Here is a 20,322-nt window from a genome sequence, read left to right as displayed (position 1 = left end):
TTTTCAATGTCCCCAGATGGGCTAATGGTACCATTATTCCACAATTAAAATATCTTGAAGTTGTCCTCAATTTTTCCCTTTCCATCAGTTATTTCCCTTCAATGAGCCCCCCACCTTGTGTTCTTTATCTGTCTCCTTGCCTTTTTCCCTCTATGGACACTGCTCAATCCAGCGGTTCTTAAATGTCACAAGCCCTAATAGTGTTTAGGGATTGGACTAAAGCCTGGGTTCTCCCAAATGCAGCTAAGACCCTATGCATCTACAAATGTATTAGTTAGCTTTAACATTTACCCTCTCTTACACAATAATTTACCTATTATTTTTGACATCAGATGTACAAAGATATATGTGGACTTCATTTCAACAGTTATTTTTAATATACTAAATCTTGGCAACTCTTGATTCTGGAAATTAACTTCAAAGCTCAGCTTTCCCTCCTTTCCTGCTCTTAGGATCACCTGTATCAGCTTCCCAAGAGAGGTCTTCTTTCTCTGAACCCCATGCCACGTACGTTTTTATTTCCTGTCTGTGAGTTTTTGGCCAAACTCAGAGACCCAAGATGAGCATGGGCAAGGCAGTCAAGAGTGGTGGAGGCTAACACCTGCTGTCTTTTTACTGGGTTAGCTACTATACAAAGTGCTTTTGGTATCTCCCATAAACCTCATAATCTTGTAAATTAAAAATCATTCCTGTTCTACTTACTTGCCTAAACTTACTCAGAATCAAGAGGAATTTGGGTTTGTCTCATTCAAAGCTTGGGCCCTTTTCCAATTTCATCTTGCTGTCCCCAGAGAAAGGACCAAGTCACTGATTTCAAGGAGGACCTGCAGCATCTAGTTCATGGCTCCTCATCCAGCACTGCCAAGTAGGAGTGTGTTGATCGACTTTAAACATTTATCCTCCCTCCAATATTGAACTTTATTATTTTTTAAGGAGTAAAATGTCATATTTCATTTATTACTATTTTTATTTTTTTATTTTTTAATATGAAATTTATTGTCAAATTGGTTTCCATACAACACCCAGTGCTCATCCCAGCAGGTGCCCTTCTCAGTGCCCAGCACTCATCCTCCCCTCCCTCCAACCCCCCATCAACCCTCAATTTATTCTCAGTTTTTAAGAGTCTCTTATGGTTTGCTTCTCTCTCTCTTTTTTCCCCCTTCCCCTCCCCCATGGTCTTCTGTTAAGTTTCTCAGTATCCACATAAGAATGAAAACATATGGTATCTGTCTTTCTCTATATGACTTATTTCACTTAGCGTAACACTCTCCAGTTCCATCCATGTTGCTACAAAAGGCTGTATTTCATTCTTTCTCATTGCCAAGTAGTATTCCATTGTGTATATAAACCACAGTTTATTTATCCATTCATCAGTGGATGGACATTTAGGCTCTTTCCATAATTTGGCTATTGTTGAAAGTGCTGCTATAAACATTGGGGTACAAGTGCCCCTATGCATCAGCACTCCTGTATCCCTTGGGTAAATTCCTAGCAGTGCTATTGCTGGGTCATAGGGTAGATCTATTTTTAACTTTTTGAGGAACCTCCACACTGTTTTCCAGAGCAGCCGCACCACTTTGCATTCCCACCAACAGTGCAAGAGGGTTCCCATTCCTCCACATCCTCTCCAGCATCTATAGTCTCCTGATTTGTTCATTTTAGCCACTCTGACTGGCATGAGATGATATCTCAGTGTGGTTTTGATTTGTATTTCCCTGATGAGGAGTGACGTTGAGCATCTTTTCATGTGCCTGTTGGCCATCTGGATGTCTTCTTTAGAGAAGTGTCTATTCATGTCTTCTGCCCATATCTTAACTGGATTATTTGTTTTTCAGGTGTGGAGTTTGGTGAGTTCTTTATAGATTTTGGATCCTAGCCCTTTGTCCAATATGTCATTTGCAAATATCTTTCCAATGTTGAACTTTAAACCATCCAAATGATTTCCTTAGCTTCCCTCATCATCTTTACAATTAAGGATCTCAATGGAGATCTTGGACAAAAGGGCATCTGCTGGCTAAATTTGTCATCTCAAAGGATTCCTATGAAGCTTAAACCTAGTTTTATTTGAAAAATAAACTAAGGGAACCAATATTTTCATAACCCAAGCCAACTATCTGTAGATTTCATGGTCTCATCAGTTCACACTTAACTCATTTAGGGTTTGTAATTTAATTCTTGTGTGTTCTTTTGAAAATCTTGTTCAGATTTGGAAGTCAGTTCACCTGGGTTCAAATCCCAGCTCTCAGGTGACAAAAATAATCCCAACCCTTCTTAGGGTTCTTTTGAAAAATAATGAGATGATGAATGTAGGCACTTAAACTGGTGCTTGACATATAACAAAGCTCAGTGTATATTAACTAGTTATTGTTTTGTTTTTTTTTATCCAGTCCACCAGGTGGCCTGAAATAGTAAGTCTTGGCAGTATCTCTCTAAATGTCATTTTAAATATGCAGGTGTTACCTGTTTGGGAAAAAAAGGGTCCTAGTAGCACCCACTAGCATTTTGCCGTCACACGTTTAGTTTCTATAAGCACATTATGAATAATGTGTGATTTGTTGAACAATTTACTTGAAAAAAGATCTGTGGGAATGGGGCTCTGGAAAACCCGGAGATTCAGAAATGGGATTTCAGGCTGGAGTGGTGGAACAGCAGACCCAGGGGCCTGCTCCTGGGAGCTTTGATCCATAGGAGAGCCTGGAAAGAGGAATGGACAGCAAGGTGAACAGAGGCATTTCATGTAGATGCCAAAATTGTTTCAAATCCCGGCACTACTATTCACCAACTGTGGCCTTTGACCAGCAAATCATTCCTTCAGCACCTGTTTCCTTATCTAGAACCATGGAGCTAATTCCACATTTCACAAAATGTGGGTCTGAAGATTAAAGGACACAACATTTGGACACTTTTAACAAATGCCTTGACATATCACTGGTGTTCACTAGTTGCTAAAGCCCAAAGCCTAAATAAAGTAGGCTCCTGTTCCCTACTTTCTACCATATTGTTGTGGTTGTGCCCTTTTATGACACTGATTATAACCTGAATGATTTTGTGTAATTATTTGTTTACTTGTTGCCCTTGTTACTTAATATTGCCCACCCCTCCTTATACACTGCAAAACATACCCTCTCATCACCCTGCGTTGCCTACGGGTAAGACCCACCCAACAGTGTCTGTCAGCCCCTGAAAGCAGACTTACCCAAAAAGATGAATATTTGCTCCTACATCCACACTGCCCACTCATCCTCAACCCACTTCTGTGCAGCTTTTAGGTCCTTTTCAAATGATATGGCGTTGCCAGTACTAAGTACAGGCTGCTTATTCATCCTGCTTTCCCTCCCAGTACCATTTGTCACAGTTGACTCTGCCTGCTTCTTCTGTTTTTTTGTTTTGTTTTTTTCTTTTTTTTTTTTTTGAGAGAAAGAGAGAGAGAGAGAGAGAGAGAGAGAGAGAGAACCCAAGCAGGCTCCACACTCAACGAGGAGTCTGACGTAGGGCTCGATCTGGTGACCCTAGGATCATGACCTGAGCTGAAATCAAGAGCCTAACTGACTGAGCCACCCAGGCTCCAGACCCAGCCTACCTTTATTTATTTATTTATTTATTTATTTATAAATATTTATTTATTGGAGTGCTTGGGTGGCTCAGTCAGTTAAGTGTCCGACTTCGGCTCAGGTCATGATCTCACTGTTCATGAGTTCAAGCCCCATTGCCCCATTGTCAGGCTCTGTGCTGACAGCTCAGAGCCTTGAGCCTGTTTCAGATTCTGTGTCTCCCTATCTCTGTTCCTCCCCCACTCGTACTCTCTCTCTCAAAAATAAATAAAGATTACCAATAAAATAAAATAAAATATTTATTTATTTTTGAGAGAGAGTGCAAGCGGGGGAGGGGCAGATAGAGGAGACATAGAATCTGGAGCTAAAAAGTCTTCTGTTGCAAAATGCACTGTTATTTTAGGGACTACTAAAAGATAAAAAAAAAAAGTTTTCATCTAATCTATGACTTCCTGCTTCCTTATCATTTAGAATGTTTATAATTGTTTAACTAACCCACTGAAACTCACTAGGCCTAGATTTTTTTTTTTTTTTTTTTTTTTTTTTTGGTACACATAACTTCTGTTCATATACAGAAGGGAAAATGTAAGCAAAATAAATTTAAGAAAGCTTTTTTTTGTCTTCCTGTACAGAATCAAACTCTCCAGACTCACTCTTTCACTCAGAGATGTCAGTGTGATGGTGCATTTTCCAGCACTCTGTCACCCTTTCTGCCATCAAGAGTACTGGGAATGTGGCATCTCTTCCAGTGCCTCCTATTCTCTCCTAGTACTTTCCTTTAAAGTGTTGACACCCGTTTTGCAAGTTTTGATGGTGGTGCTTTCTTAATCTAACAAGAAAGGTTCAATGAAAGGTTTTTCAGACAAGGAGCAGGACTCATTTCCCCTCCCCAAGTGGTCCTTACATAGGTTTGGGGCCAAAATTTCAAGGCATTGCAGTGGTTTGGGGAGCCACCAGCAATAACAAACAAATTGCATGTGCCCAGGCAATGACCACTCTATCCACATCTCTACTGCCACCTGATGATAAATTGTAACACACCACGGTTGTATAAATATATTAGGAAGGTTAAAATATGAGAGGAAAAAGAGAGAGTATCTTAAAATTGTTGAAATTCCCTTGTAAGTACTTTATAGATAGTCACTCAAGGAATAAATATACAAATGGGACTTGTGTTCCTGCTGTGTAAGGCAACTAAAGTCTAAAATAAATCACCCTTAAAGAAATCCTGGGGCACATGGGTGGCTCAGTCAATTAAATGTCCGACTTCAGCTCAGGTCTTGATCTCACAGTTCATGGGGTCAAGCCCCGCATCGGGCTCTGTGCTGACAGCTCAGAGCCTGGACCCTGCTTTAGATTCTGTGTCTCCCTCTCTCTCTGCCCCTCCCCCGCTCATACTCTGTTTCTCTCAAAAATAAATAAACACTAACAAATTTTAAAAAAGAAAGAAATTCCATGTATTAAGGAATTGTTCCATCTGCTCCTAAATCCTGGAACCAGTAATGAATTCTTGATTATAATTCAATCTAGAGCAGGTTTAAAAAAAATTTTTTTTATGTTTATTTTTGAGAGACAGAGTCAGATGGAGCACAAGCGGGGGAGAGGCAGAGACAGAGGGAGACACGAAATCTGCAACAGGCTCCAGGCTCTGAGCCCTCAGCACAGAGGCCGACACAGGGCTCAGACCCACAAAATGTGACACTGTAACCTGAGCCAAAGTCAGTCTCCTAACTGGCTGAGCCACCCAGGCACTCCACTGTAGAGCAGGTTTTAAATGGTGAATGTACTTTTTACTAACAATTTTACTTGTCATTCATTTTTATCTATCTTGAAAGTTTACCGCAGTGTACTCTAAACTATCTGGTTTTTAATGTTAGAGAGGGACGGAGCCAAACTATAAGAGACTCTTAAAAACTGAGAACAAACTGAGGGTTGATGGGGGTGGGAGGGAGGGAAGGGTGGGTAATGGGTCTTGAGGAGGGCACCTGTTGGGATGAGCACTGGGTGTTGTATGGAAACCAATTTGACAATAAATTTAATATTAAAAAAAAGAAACATGCCAAAAACAGTAAAAAAAATTACCTGTTTTTTTAAAAAATATATAAGTATTATTCATAGTTTCAATAGAGGGCCCTGAATTTCTTGGGTATGGAGAATAGAAGGCATTTTATTTTATACAGGTAATTTTTTCCCTAACCACGAGAGGGCAGCCTTGTTTAACTTATCAAATTCTCCCAAAGGCCTAGCTGGGCAGCTACTTTCTGGCAGAATGCTTCACTGAAGCAGGAGGGAGGGCTCCAGGAACCCCAGTTAGCTGTGTTTTTCAGGGGTTTGACGGCTGCTCTTGAGGGAAGCACAATGATTCCACTCATTGTTTTATTTTCCTGGGATCTCACATTGGCAGTAAAATGTGGCATAACAGTAAAACCTAGTATTCTCTATTTAGAAGGCAGATGGGGGTCTAGGGCAGGAGGTTGTTTGACCTGTGTCAGGAATCAGGTGGCTGCAGGAGGGGAAGGATTAGTAAAATCCATGTCTAGGATTTGAACTTCTGAATGACAAATACATTATCTATAGTTGCACAAACTTTGAAATATCATTAAAGCCTGTCTGGAGAGGCTACACCATTAAGAAAAGTGTGGATTTGAAGACGGGTCTAGCAATGGAAATGTGCCGTGATCAATTAGCATAGATGGCTAGGGAGATGAAAGTGTATCAAGCCTTATATTTTACATACTTATTAGATCATTTATTCATTCATTCCTTCACTTAGCACACATGATTGAATTTTATCACACTGAGGCATAATATGAACTCCTCAGTGAGAGGAACTGTCTAGTAAGTGATAATTGCAATTCAGCCCAAGTAGTAACTAAATGTGTGGACACAGTACCACAGGAGCACAGAGTGGGAACTAACTTCGCATGGAAGATAAGGTGACAGCATGGATTAAGGGTCTTTGCAGCGTAGGGTTAGAACCAGGTCTGTTAGCACAAATGATGCAATGACCAGGAAGGGAAGAGAGCTCTAGTAAGTCTGGATTTCACAAACTCTGCCCCTGACTCCCTTACAGGGAGAACTTTTGCTTAAGTGCTTTTCTGTCTCGGTAGGAGAGATAGCAGTTACAGAGGTGTGCCCAATTTCCTTTACAGTTTAAAGGTCCTTCTATGTCAGCTTTGCTAACTGAGCTATGAGAACATATGGCAACATTCACTTCTTCGTTCTACAAACACATAAGGATTCACTGGTTTGTGAAGGAGGTAAAATCCAATCTTTGAGCTCCAAGTGCTCACAATTAGGTAAGGAAAGAATTCATAACTTAGTAGGCAAAGGTAATTTCTTTGTACATATGGAAAAAAAAATTTTACTTTTCATCAAGTCCTGGAATCTAGTGATCACCATTTTGTTCTCATTGGCTCCTTTTCAAAAAAAAAAAAAAAAAAAAAAAGCGCATCAAGATGAGTTTTGGGATCATCATCTAGGATAGAAGTGGTAGAAATCATAGTATTTCATATTACTCTCAGCTCCAGGTTATAAGGTGAGTGCTCAAACATGTTCCTTACAAAAGCATAGTAAGACAACAATGTTAATTGTTAATATTAATTTCACCCCAGAGTGAAAGAGAAATGCTTTTCAGATCATGTCCTGTTTTGATATTTCTGTATCAGGGCTTTCCAACATGCTTGGAGGTATGTTCCAATTCATGAGAGGAAAAAAAAGTTATGAAAGAGATAACATAGGATAAATGTCACTTGTAAGTGAATTAATTTATATATTATTTACAACAAAATCATCTATATATGTTAAAACATATGTACATTTACTCAGGCTGTATGTGCACATGGACCCAAAGACTTAATTCTGAGCCTCCCTGAGGACTTTAGTCTCAGATAATCTGCTGTAGATAGTCCTGAGCCCTTCCTGAGGAAACCCACATACAACCCATTCCAGAGCATTTCCTTGCTTTGAACACTTGGCCATGTTCTAAATCAGGGATCAGGAGACACTTTCTGTAAAGAGCCAGATAGTAAATATTTTAGGCTTTGTGGGGCACTACTGAACTCTGCCTGCCCCTGCAGTATGAGAGCAGCCACACACAATACATAAATGAATCAGAGTACAAAAAAAAAAAAAAAAAAAAAAAGGTGGCAGGCCAGATTTGGCCTGTGGACCATACTTTGCAGATGTCTGTTCTAAATCATTTGATGCTACCATTTTAGGGGCTCCTGGGTAGCTCAGTCGGTTAAGCGACTAACTTCAGCTCAGGTCATGATCTCGCGGTTCATGAGTTTAAGCCCAGCGTCAGGCTCTGTGGTGACAGCTCAGAGCCTGGAGCCTGCTTCGGAGTCTGTGTCTCTCACTCTCTCTGCCCTCCCCTGCTCATGATCTGTCTCTCTCAAAAATAAATAAATGTTAAAAAATAATAATAATTTAGCTAATTAGACCAGGAGAAGCCATTTGAAGTAAGGGGTAGCAAATATATCAGCCCGTCTCAAGGTGATGAGTAGCCTTGGAAGGAACTTGATATCAGATTTTTGAGAAAAATCAGTGTTTCTTGACAGACATATGGATGGATAGATAGGTAGATAGATAAATAGATAGGTAGATACAAAAATATTACTATGGTCAGCTACATCAGGAGCCAAGAGTAATCAGAAGGTATCTGTAAATCAAAGGCAAAAGACAGAAAATGATATCTAAGTAGAGGGTGGAGTAGTTGGTTAACGATATCAATAGTAGAGAATCTGAGTTTACCATTGGTGATGGTTGTCAAACTTTGGATGCTAAATTCCTGACAAGACAATGGGTCTTGAGAATTGTATGCCCTGAAAAAAAAAGAAAACAAAAAACCTTACAATTTTTAATCCATAGTCCAGCTTAAGTGTAGCTCTTCCTGAGTTCCTGGGAGACTTCTGTTGTTTTTATTTCCACATGTGGCCTCACAGCTGATTTCCCATTGCTGGAGGTAACCTCAATGAATCTTTGTTTCTGAGAACTTCCAAGAGCCTAGCTAAGACTCTCCTCTGCCTGCAGGTTGGGAACCAGAGTTGTATATCAAATATCACCACCGCTATGGCTGGCTATGTTAGAATATTTCTCTGTTAATCACTTGTTTCATGCTTTTTCTCTAATGTTTGAATGACGTGTATAAGACTAAGTAAAACTCCCCTTGAAAAAGCACAGACATTTTCTCTGGGGGCATCGCATGAATGTGTATCCCCTTCAGGCCTTTCGGGGGTTGCTCAGTCAGGCATTAGGGCTCCATATGGTGGAATTTGTGCCGTGACAAGTCTAGTTTATTCCAGTTGTTGCTTCTTTTGAAGATCTTGGGAAAACTTTTCATATTTCTCACCTGAGTGCAGCAAAGGATTTTGGGCTTCCTGGGAACAGGTTTAAAGGAAGATTACATTATTAATCAATACTCTTTTATGTCCAGTTATCCCTGGCCAGAGATGAGTCCTTTACATTGCTCTTAACAGTCCCTGGAATTTAATTCAACCCTTGTCATCTCTGACAGTGTTTTATGGTCCCCTTCTCTGGCTGCCAATCTCAAAATAACAGATTTGGGAAGAAATTTTTGTCCTTTTCTTCCACAAAAATGGGAAAGAAAGTACAATTCTGCAGCTACTCAAGGTAGAAAGGTACTTTATTTTTGAAGGGGGGTTGGATTTGTTAATGTATCTTTTTTTTCCCAACAGCTATACTGAAGGTTATTTTATTTCTCTAATTCATTCTTATTATTAAGAACAAGAAGGTTAGCCAATTGACAAACATTGCACCCTGCTTTTGGAAACTCCTTCTTATAGATCTGAGAGTACATTGAAATTACTAATATGAATTCTTTAGTTATCCCCTCTTGAGAGCAGGTGAAAATAGACATCATTACTATTATCATTCTGTTAGGGAGCAAACTGCATTAATAACATACCTAAGATTTGCAAAATTGTCATGTATTAGACACCAACGCATAGAGTATTGATAACTTGTCCAAGGTCCTATAGTAAGTAGCAGATGCATTTGATACTGGTATATGAAACCACTGCACTGTCCTACTTCTACAGAGTTATGCCCATGAGCTCATGCTTCAGAAAACTCAAGAGAAGTTACCATGCCCAGAGCATGGAGATCTGAAGAAAACCTAAGTGTGAGCAGCCAGATATTTGATCCTTCTGAATTTCCATTTTCTTTTTAAGCAGGAGAAATATACTTCCCAGGATTGTGATTTAAGTACCAAGTCAGACAGTCAGTGTCATGTATTGATGCCCATTACATGGCAGCCTTCAGTTAGTCACCTTCACAATGAGGTTACAGATTGGAAAATTCAGTTCAGGGACCAGCTGATGCAGAGATGGGCAGAGGCCTGTGGCATACCCTTGTTTTACATGAAGCTTGTCTTTTCTTTATACAAAGCTATGTTCCATGCTGCTCACATGGCTGTTTCCTGTCCTAATTAATTTTTGAGCTCTCTGTTGGATTTTAACTACGGGCCTATTAATTCATGAGAAGAGTTGACAGATGTTGTAGGTTGGTCATAGCAAATTAATAGGCAGGTGCTGGGTAGAAACTCCTGGACTCTTCAGTAATTGACTCACAGAAAAGTTACTACTTGGAAATAGCGCAATCCAGAACATGTTTAGTTACCCAGAGTTGCATTTTTAGAAACTGAGGCTGAAAACACAGATCTCAGTGTCGACTTGTGCTTTCCATTGGGGTGGGGAGGGTGAGTTGGGAGCATTATAAAGAGAAGGAATGGGGATGATATTGGGCTGGTCCCTTGCAAAGACTTGAGCAAAATCCCTTGGAATGATATAAACACAATGGAAGCAAAGGAGATTAAACACTTTAGACTTAGCCAGATTTGTCCTCGAACCTCAACAGACAACTCTAGAGAGAGCTAAACTATACAGAGTTCCCTTTTTGCCTCAATGAAGAGCTTAGAACCAAAGGAAAATGGGGGGAAATGGCCAAATTAATTTTTTTCCTAGAAGTCCACTTATCAGTTCTGGAACTTTGCCCTGTTGTTGGGAGAAAAAGCCAAGTCACGGGAGCTAAAGTGCAAGAAAGCCCCTGTGCCCCAGTGTAAAGATGTCCCTGCCTGACACTGTCCTGCCCTAGCCCTAGGAAAAGGGGACATGAGAAGTGACAGAGCTGGTTGGTCTCTTCCCATTTGGAATCCACCCTGAAGGTGCCTGGCCCCTGAGAGAAATCTACAGAAAAGGGAGAAAGACCCTGCTAATAAGGAGGCATTTTCATATCTGTAAAAATTCTACCCCAAAAGCACAGCCTGAAGTCTATGTAGATCATCTGGATCAGTGCTCCTGCCCCTGGAAGGCTGCCCTGTCTTCCCCCAACCCTGCCCCATCCTTGAGAAGGAGTCAGATGAGGGCGAGGGAGAAGGAAGAGCCTTGAGTTGCCTGTCAATACCTGTCTCTATAGGGAAATCAAACCATCCACGTGCTATGTCTATAAGCAGGATTTCTGTCAACAAGAGCATCCTCTTGGGAATGAATTGAAATTACATAGAGAGGGATTTAGAGCATTCAAGAAGAACTTCTAATTAGTACAGTGGTGCGATTGTAGAATAAACAAAGATAATGGAAAATCTCTTTAACACCTAAAAGGTAAAGATAAACAAATGCAATAAGTACTATTTTAATATGCCCCCTACCTTTTCATTGTAATTCTTACCAATCTTTTAAGACCCCCTGAGCAGAATTCTATGCCCCTTATGCTTGCTTCCAGGACATACTTGCATATTTGCATGTTTATTATGATACGTATTCACAGGCAGACTGTCATCTGTTCTGCTATTAATATCAGTGGCATTACTTAAAGAAACACGGTGTTATTTGTAAAGTGTTACCCAAACAACGGTTCGAATGGAGTAAAATGGATTATTTTTTCCCGAAAATTTTCAATAATGAGGTTTTCTATAGGCAAAGTATGTAATTATAAGCCTCAAATATCACTGAGCAGATCCAGTGTTTAATTTTCTCAAATGAAATGGCTTCTTTCCCTTTAACTGCCAGCATCCTCATTAGCAGAACATCTCATACTCTTTTCTTCATGACTTGTTATATTCGATGTTATTGCAAAACAAAGCTCGGGATCTTTCAAATATAGTAGCTGCAATAGGTCAGCAAAAGCATTTTTGCTGTACTGTGTGGATGACAGATTTTTTTTTGGTCCCTGTTGGCATTGTGAGTTCCTGGCCATCCTTTTGTACAGGGACTGGTCTTTGCAATGAAAACAATGTGCCCTTATTTTTCAGTCACATGATAGCCAAATCATGCCATGGAAACATAAATTGTGAGAGAACTGCCTGTATTAGAGTTGTGCTTTCCACAATTGGCTGTACATCAAAATCACCTGGGGATCTTTTACCCCCCAGCAGCTTCTTACCTGCACATCAGATCCACAGAATCAGAGTCTCAGTGGGTGGGGGTGGGGGGTTGAGGTTGGGGAAATCTGGTGATCTACATTTTTTAAAAGCTTCTCCCATATTTCAGCTATACACTTGATTTGGAAACCACTGTACCAGATTACCTCTTGCAGTCTCTCAGTGTTTAGAAATCCTTTTAATGAAAGCAAATATTCCCTCCCCTGCCCCGCCCTTGTTGAAATTCTTGCAACTAATTATAGTTGCCCAGTTAATAACTACAAAAGAAGCATAATCTATTATTATTCACTTATTTTGGGGGAGGGCATAAACTCATTGGGAGACATCTTCAGAAGAAACTATATGTAATTTTCTCTAAAATGATTGTACAAGGAATAAATGTTTCCCACTTAGTACTGAAATAAAGGGGGCCAAGCAAGGTCAGCCAAAGATTTGACGAGATGATGGATGTGAAAATATTACAACAAAGGTTGACATAGAATAGGTTAATAGATGCTCAATAAATCTATTTATTTCCTTTTAGATTTCCATTTCTTCCCTATTTTCCTCTCTCTCTCTCTCTTTGCAGATATCCGATGCTTCTATTTTCAATAAATACAGGGAACAAAAATACAAAGATATTTAAAAAGTCAGACATTAAATAATATGTTACTACTCTCCAGAATGTAATTGGAGCTAATGTATCTCCACTTTTACTGCTCCACTGACCAATGTCTTAATTAGTATCTAGCAAACTAGCCCCTCTACAAGTTAATTCTCTATCCTTCTTGAAAGCAGTCCCAATCCTCTGTTTTTCTTGAAGATTAGCAACAGTTCAGACAAAAATCAATCCCCTTTTTCTCTTTGAACCCCAAACACTTTGTACCTCTGCCGTAGAGTTGTCACACTCTGGCTTTTACTTTAATTACCTAACTGCATTCATTCTCCCATTTTGATTACTCTCTATATATCCCACCGTACCCTACCCATCATAGGTATTCAGTAAGTGTTATTCTGTTCTATGCATTTATCATCATTGTAATTGGTTAGATTTGGGGGGTATTATTTTCTTCTTGCCTGACTTGACTGCTGTATGGTGAAGCTGTCTTGAGGCAGGCACCGTCTGTCTGACACAGAGCCCAAAATGTGCAAACCTGCCTCAGTCCCAAATGGCCTCCAAATTCCTCCCCATTTCTCTATCCCTCTTCACATAAAGAGTTGTTACATTCTCTTTCTCCATTTCCTTACCTCACATTCTCTCCTCAATCCATTTTAAATGGTTTCTTTCCTATCACTTCAGGGAACATTCTTTCATCAAGGTCACCAATGATCTCGAATGATCCATTGATCATTTCTTTGTCTTGCTTTATTGATCTCTTAGCAGCATTCAAAACAACTGATGCTCTCTCTCTCTCTCTCTCTCTCTCTCATAAACATTCTATTCACTTGATTCCATGATACCATAAATATAGTTTCTTAGTTTCTTCCTATCTCACAGATTTTTTTTTTTTTTATGATCAAGCTTCTTAGATCTGTAAATGTTAGGTGCCCCAGGGGGTCTCTGTTCTGGACCCTCTTTCCTAATCTATCTGTGGACTCTTTCCAGGTGATATCATCCAAGCCCATGGGTTTACATACAATCAATGTACAGATGACTCCAAGCACGTATCTCGGGTATTTTTTCTTGAAACTCCGGACCCTTCTATCAAACTGTCTAATTGACACAGCCATATAGATGTCTATTAGCCATCTCAAATATAACACAATCAAAAGGGGACTCTTGATTTCCACCTCCAAATACACTAGTCCCCCAATCTTCTTTGCCTCAGCCAATGGCATCACAGTCTACCCTGTTGCTTGGGACCTAAAAATGATTTCTTGCTTTCTTTCACCTGCCGCATCAGTATGTCCTGTGGATGCTCAAAACATCCCGTCTATCAACTTTTTTCCATGTCCATCCTTACAGTCAAAATCTAAGATTACCGTAATCCATAGTCTTTTTTTTAAGTTTATTTATTTTGAGACAGACAAGTGTAAGTGGGGCAGAGGCAGAGAAGGTCAGAATAGGAAACTCTATGCATGTATCACATGTGTGTATTACAATCACCTGGAAGATCTATTAAACCTCAGAGTGTTGGGCCTCACCCCAGAGCTTCTGACTCAGCAGACCTGGAATACAGGTGGAGAATTGTCATTTCTAACAAGTTCTCAAGTGATGTTGATGCTGCCGGTTTGGGGACCACACTTTGAAAACTACTGTTTAAAACACTATGATCCCTCTTTACCCCTCTGACCTCAACGCTTACTTCCCTCTCTCTTTCCGTGCTCCTTCTACTCCAGACCTCCCCCTGCCCACCATTAAAACTTTTGTATTAACTGTCTACCTTTCTCATTTGAATGTAAGCGTAATGCTCAGCACCTAATCAATGAGCCATAAATATCTGTGAAGGATGAATTAGAATTCCTAGTATAGTATGACTCACATTATCTTTCACCCTTTAGTTGGTTTATCTTCCTTCAAGGAGATGAAATCCTTGAGGGTGAGAATGTATCTTTTGTCTTTATATTGACAAGCCCAGTGCTTGCCATTTAGTAGGTAGGTACTCAATAAATATTTGCTGATTTAAATTGCTTCTCCTTTCCAGTGTTGGGGAAAAACATTTGCCATGAACTGGTGGTTTCTTTGAATTTCTTGACCTGTTCAGGTCTAAGTATGGTTAACCAGTACTACATGGCTTTGGTATGTTGAGGCTAGTTAAACTGGTTCACAAGAGCCAATCGCTAAATTTTCAGAAATTTTGTGATCTGGTTGATGTCATGTTGGTTGCTTGAAATCAGCCATGGTGGGAGTATTTACACCATAGAAATAAGCAAATGCTCCAAATCAAGTATTTTAGTACTGGTATTTTTCTGCCCAGTTTTCCATCCCTCCCCCCACCCCTTCACATTTTGTAATAGCCTCTGGGTTGGTCTAAGACTTAAAGAAATAAACATGATACAAATTGACCCCTGATCCCCAAAAGAGTTGTTCCTTAGGATTTCTAAAGGAGCCTGGGAGAGAAAGGTACCCATTCACTTGGTGATAAAGCTATGAAGACTGTTCATGAAGGCTGCTTTACCTTCGCCTTGTACATGGTTTGGTTATATTAAGCCAATGGGTTTCACATCCCCTGCCAGTCCTCCTTCTCTCCTGCCTTTTTTTTTTTTTTTTTAATTTAAGCTTGTTTGAATGGGTTTTGGTCACTTACAACCTAAACAATTCTGACCCGGCCAGAACACTTATTCTGAGTTAGTATTTTGTTGAGAGTGTACCTACCAATGTGATGTAGCCTAGTGCAGTTGGAGTATATTAGATTATGAAACCAGAAAACCTGAGTTCATTGGAATGTCAGCTCCACCCAGGAGGAGCTATGTGTAGCTAAGAAAATTATCTAACCTCTCTGAATCTCTGTTTCTCCAACCATAAAATGGGGGTAATACTACCTACTCTGACTCCTCCACAGATTTCCCGAACTGCTCCAATTTGACAACAGATACAAAAGTGTTTTATAAAGCATAAAGATATCTATAATCTGTTATTAACCCAAAGAAGAAAGGATGGTGTTTATAGAATGAATTGATCATTGGGACAACACTTCTGGTATTTCTGAATGTAACTATTTATAAACATTGGAAATTTCGAGGGTCCCTCATCATCTAGGTTGTGTGAATGTCTACTGAATTTATGGGAGAGCAACAATAGCAGCAAAACCGGTTCTTCTCTTCAGATGCTATTTTTAGAATAGTTTGTGAAGAGAGTAAGGGAGAAAGAAGCCTTGGCCAGGGGGTGAAGAGAACTTGGTCCTAACCCTTATTCATCAATCAATATATGACTTGAGACAAGTTAGTGGACTTTTCTGAACCTTGATATTCCCACCTGTACTATGAAGAGTTTGGCCTAAACTCTTCTCTAAAATGCCTTATGGCTCAATATGTCAATAATCCTAATTGAGTAAACAGGACATGCACATGTGAACAGACATAACACTTACAAAGTAATTTACCAGCGAGTACACACAAGTTCAGGCAGTGTATATTAGGTATTTAGGTGGGTCAACTGAAAGAGTGACCCCATTTGGGTGGACCTTCTCAAGAAAGATATTGACATCTTGACTAATGATTCCTATGCCAATGAACTGTGTACAATTTAAAAAAATTAAAATTAAATGTTCATCATGTGAAACTTAACTGTGTGCATTAAGGCCTCCATGATAGGTGAACAGATCAAGCAAAATTCCACTTGGTGTCTGCTAATGCCACATACTTTCATATTCATTATTTCACTGATTTCTAGAGAAGTTCAGCAACTTGCCAAAGGTCACTGTTAGCAAGTAGCAGCATGGAGATTCAAATGCAAATCTTTTGAATTTAAGTTCAGCATTCCTGCTGCTATAACACTAGTGCCTACCTTCTAAGTTCAGTGTTCCTACCTTCCACTCGACATCATCTGGTACATGCAAATGGGTTGCACTCTACCCCAAAGAACCCGGTCAACTGGCCATCACCAGAACCCCCAACCCCAGATTTGGCTTGCATATTTCTTTTACATTTTTAAAAATTAAGTAACATTTCTTGTAACTGCATTTCTTTTGTTTTTTTCTGTTGCTGACATTCCAGGAACTGGCAGTTTCTGTTTCTACTGATTCCCTGTATATCAATGGGGACATGTAACCTCAATGCACATCTGGCTTGCTTGAGCGGCTCCCTATCCTTCAGTCCACCCCACACCCAGCTGATTCTTACGATGGCAATTCCTTTACCGTGAAGCATTCTTCTCAATTTTGAAAATGGAGAATTAGAGAAAACATCACTAAGTTTCTTTGTACTACTTCTCTCCTGTCTATCTTGTTAGTCTTGACCACATACCCACTCTGCTTTGGCCACTGGAGTATTTCCTTGAGTTGCTACTAATAGATTAATGCACCGTGCTTTATTAAGATGTATGGATGTGTCATCCTAGTGCCATGCTAAGCATCAGCTGTTCTGGAGGGCAGCTGCCGTTCCTTCCTTGATATGAGTCCCTCCTCGAGCTCTCTGAGAAAGATTAAATGATTAGGCCCTTCTGCCAGTGCCTGAAGCACTGCCTACCCCTTTGTGAGTCCTTTACAATATTCTGAACAAATAGATGAAAATAAACTGAGAGAGAAGTGCATTTATCACGTGCCAGGCCAGATACCCTGTTTCAGAAGGCTCAGAAACAATAATGTGAAGTTATATTCCTTCTCAGTCAGAGGCAATTGCTGAGCTGCAGACTGCACATGGTGAGCAGGAATCATCTCCAGGTGTCAGGCTTCGCAAGCGGACAATTGCAGTAGTTAGTAGCCTCACCTACGAAAGTATGGTTCTCCTTTCAGCACTGCTCATTAGAGAGCGTGCCACAGACCACAGGTCACGTGTCACACATACAGGTTGAAATAATCCTTAAGTTTAAAATGACATACAGGGGCTCCTACTAATTACTGTATTTTGTTCATACTGAGAAAGCAGAAATGTAACCAGTGGAGTCCATTTGGTACCGATAACCGTTATTTTATAATCCTAAAGGGAAGTATAACTTGGGGCTTTTTGAAGATGACAAAAGATTAGCTTAAGAATTAATAAATTCAAAGTGTGTAATGGAAAAACCTATATTCAGTTTAATATACATTCTTTTACAGATGAGGAACCTTTGAGGATCAGTAGCTCACAGCGGATTGTTTTTGAAAGATACAAAAATATGTATTAGCAAATTCAGGTAGCAGTTTTGTTTTTATCATTGAATAAATGATACTTTATGATTTTCTTTTTAAATTTTTTTTAAATGTTTTTATTTGTTTTTGAGACAGAGAGAGAGAGCATGAGCAGGGGAGGGTCAGAGAGAGAGGGAGACACAGAATCCGAAGCAGGCTCCAGGCTCTGAGCTGTCAGCACAGAGCCTAATGCAAGGCTCAAACTCATGGACTGTGAGATCATGACCTGAGCGGAAGTCGGGCGCTTAACCGACTGAGCCACCCAGGCGCCCTCTAGTTTATGATTTTCTACATGTGACAATTTTCTACATGTGACAATCCAGGTTGTGTAAAATACCTTTCTATGCCTAAAGTTTAAAAGGTAAATAAAATAAGCATTTTACATATATTCTATTAAAGTCAGGTTGATTGAGGAATAATTTACATACAGTAAAATTTATGCTTTTTTGATGCACAATTCTAGGAATTTTAAAACATGTTTGTATTTTTGAGAGAGAGAGAGAGAGAGAGTGTGTGTGTATGAGCAGAGAAGGGCAGAGAGAGAGAGAGGGAGACACAGAATCTGAAGCAGGCTCCAGGCTCTGAACTTTCAGCACAGAGCCCGATTTGGGGATCAAACCCACAAACCGTGAGATAACGATATGAGCTGAAGTCAGACGCTTAACTGACCGAGCCACCCAGGAACCCCCATAATTCTAGGAATTTTGACAGATATACACAGTTGTGTAACCACCACCACAATCAAAATACACAATGTTTCCATCATTCTTGAAATTTCCTTCATGACCCCTTATAGTCAGTCTGCCCTCTCCTCAACACCCCCATCAGACTTGGGAACTATTGACATGTGTCTTTTACATTAGTTTTGCCTTTTTAATGTGTCATTATAAATGGAACCTATAGCATATGCCTTTTAAATCTGGTCTCTTTCACTAAGCATAAAGCTTTTGAGCTTCCTCCTTGTTGTTGCATATATCAATAGTTTGTTCCTTTGTATTACTAGGTAATATTCCATTGTATGGATATACCACACATTATTCATTCACAAGGTGATGAGCAATTTCCCCCTTAGTTTTTGGTTATTACAAATAAAGCTGCTATAAACATTTATGAAGAAGTCTTTGTGTGGGCATATATTTTCATTCCTCTTGGGTATGAAGACTTCACTTTCACCTAGAAGTGAAATGGTGGGCTCGTGGGGTAGGTATAAAGTCAGCTTTTTCAGAAATTGCCAGAATGCTTTCCAAAGTGGTGGACGATAATGATTTACATTCTAATCAGCAGCATGTGAGACTTCCAGTTGTTCTATACTCTTACCAACACGTAGTAGGCTGTCTTTTTTTTTTTTTAATTTACATCCAAATTAGTTAGCATATAGTGCAACAACGATTACAGGAGTAGATTTCTCAATGCCCCTTGCCCATTTATCCCATCCCCCCCCACAACCACGCCAGTAACCCTCTGTTATTCATATTTAAGAGTCTCTTATGTTTTGTCCCCTCCCTGTTTTTATATTATTTTTGCTTCCCTTCCCTTATGTTCATCTGTTCTGTGTCATTTTGTTTTTAATTTTTTAATCTTTATTTATTTTTTGAGAGAGAGAGACAGAGTGCAAGCAGGAGAGGGGCAGAGAAAGGGAGACACAGAATCCAAAGGAGGCTCCAGGCTCTGAGCTGTCAGCACAGAGCCTAACGTGGGGCTTGAACCCATGAACCATGAGATCATGACCTGAGCCAAAGTCAGTCACTCAACCGAGTGAGTCACCCAGGTGCCCCTCATCTGTTCTGTGTCTTAAAGTCCTCATATGAGTGAAGTCATATGATATTTGTCTTTCTCTGACTAATTTCACTTAGCATAATACCCTCTAGTTCCATCCACGTAGTTGCAAATGGCAAGATTTCATTCTTTTTGATTGCCGAGTAATACTCCATTGTATATATATACCACATCTTCTTTATCCATTCATCCATCGATGGACATTTGGGCTGTTTCCATACTTTGGCTATTGTCAATAGTGCTGCTATAAACATTGGGGTGCGTGTGCCCCTTCGAAACAGCATACCTGTATCCCTTGGATAAATACCTAGTAGTGCAACTGCTGGGTCATAGGGTAGTTCTATTTTTAATTTTTTGAGGAACCTCCATACTGTTTTCCAGAGTGGCTGCACCAGTTTGCATTCCCACCAGCAGTTCAAAAGAGATCCTCTTTCTCTGCATCCTCACCAACATCTGTTGTTGCCTGAGTTGTTAATGTTAGCCACCCTGACAGGTGTGAGGCGGTATCTCATTGTGGTTTTGATTTGTATTTCCCTGATGATGAGTGATGTTGAACGTTTTTTCATGTGTCGGTTGGCCATCTAGTTGTCTTCCTTGGAGAAGTGTCTATTCGTGTTTTTTGCCCATTTCTTCACTGGATTATTTGTTTCTTGGGTGTTGAGTTTATATGTTCTTTATAGATTTTGGATACTAACACTTTATCTGATATGTCATTTGCAAATATCTTCTCTCATTCTGTCGGTTGCCTTTTAGTTTTGCTGATTGTGTCCTGCACTGTGCAGAAGTTTTTATTTTGATGAGGTCCCAATAGTTCATTTTTGCTTTTGTTTCCCTTGCCTCCAGAGAG

The sequence above is a fragment of the Panthera uncia genome, chromosome E1 (genome assembly GCF_023721935.1).
Source record: "Panthera uncia isolate 11264 chromosome E1, Puncia_PCG_1.0, whole genome shotgun sequence".
Lineage (NCBI taxonomy): Eukaryota > Metazoa > Chordata > Mammalia > Carnivora > Felidae > Panthera > Panthera uncia.
Note: the sequence above shows the minus strand (reverse complement) of the source record.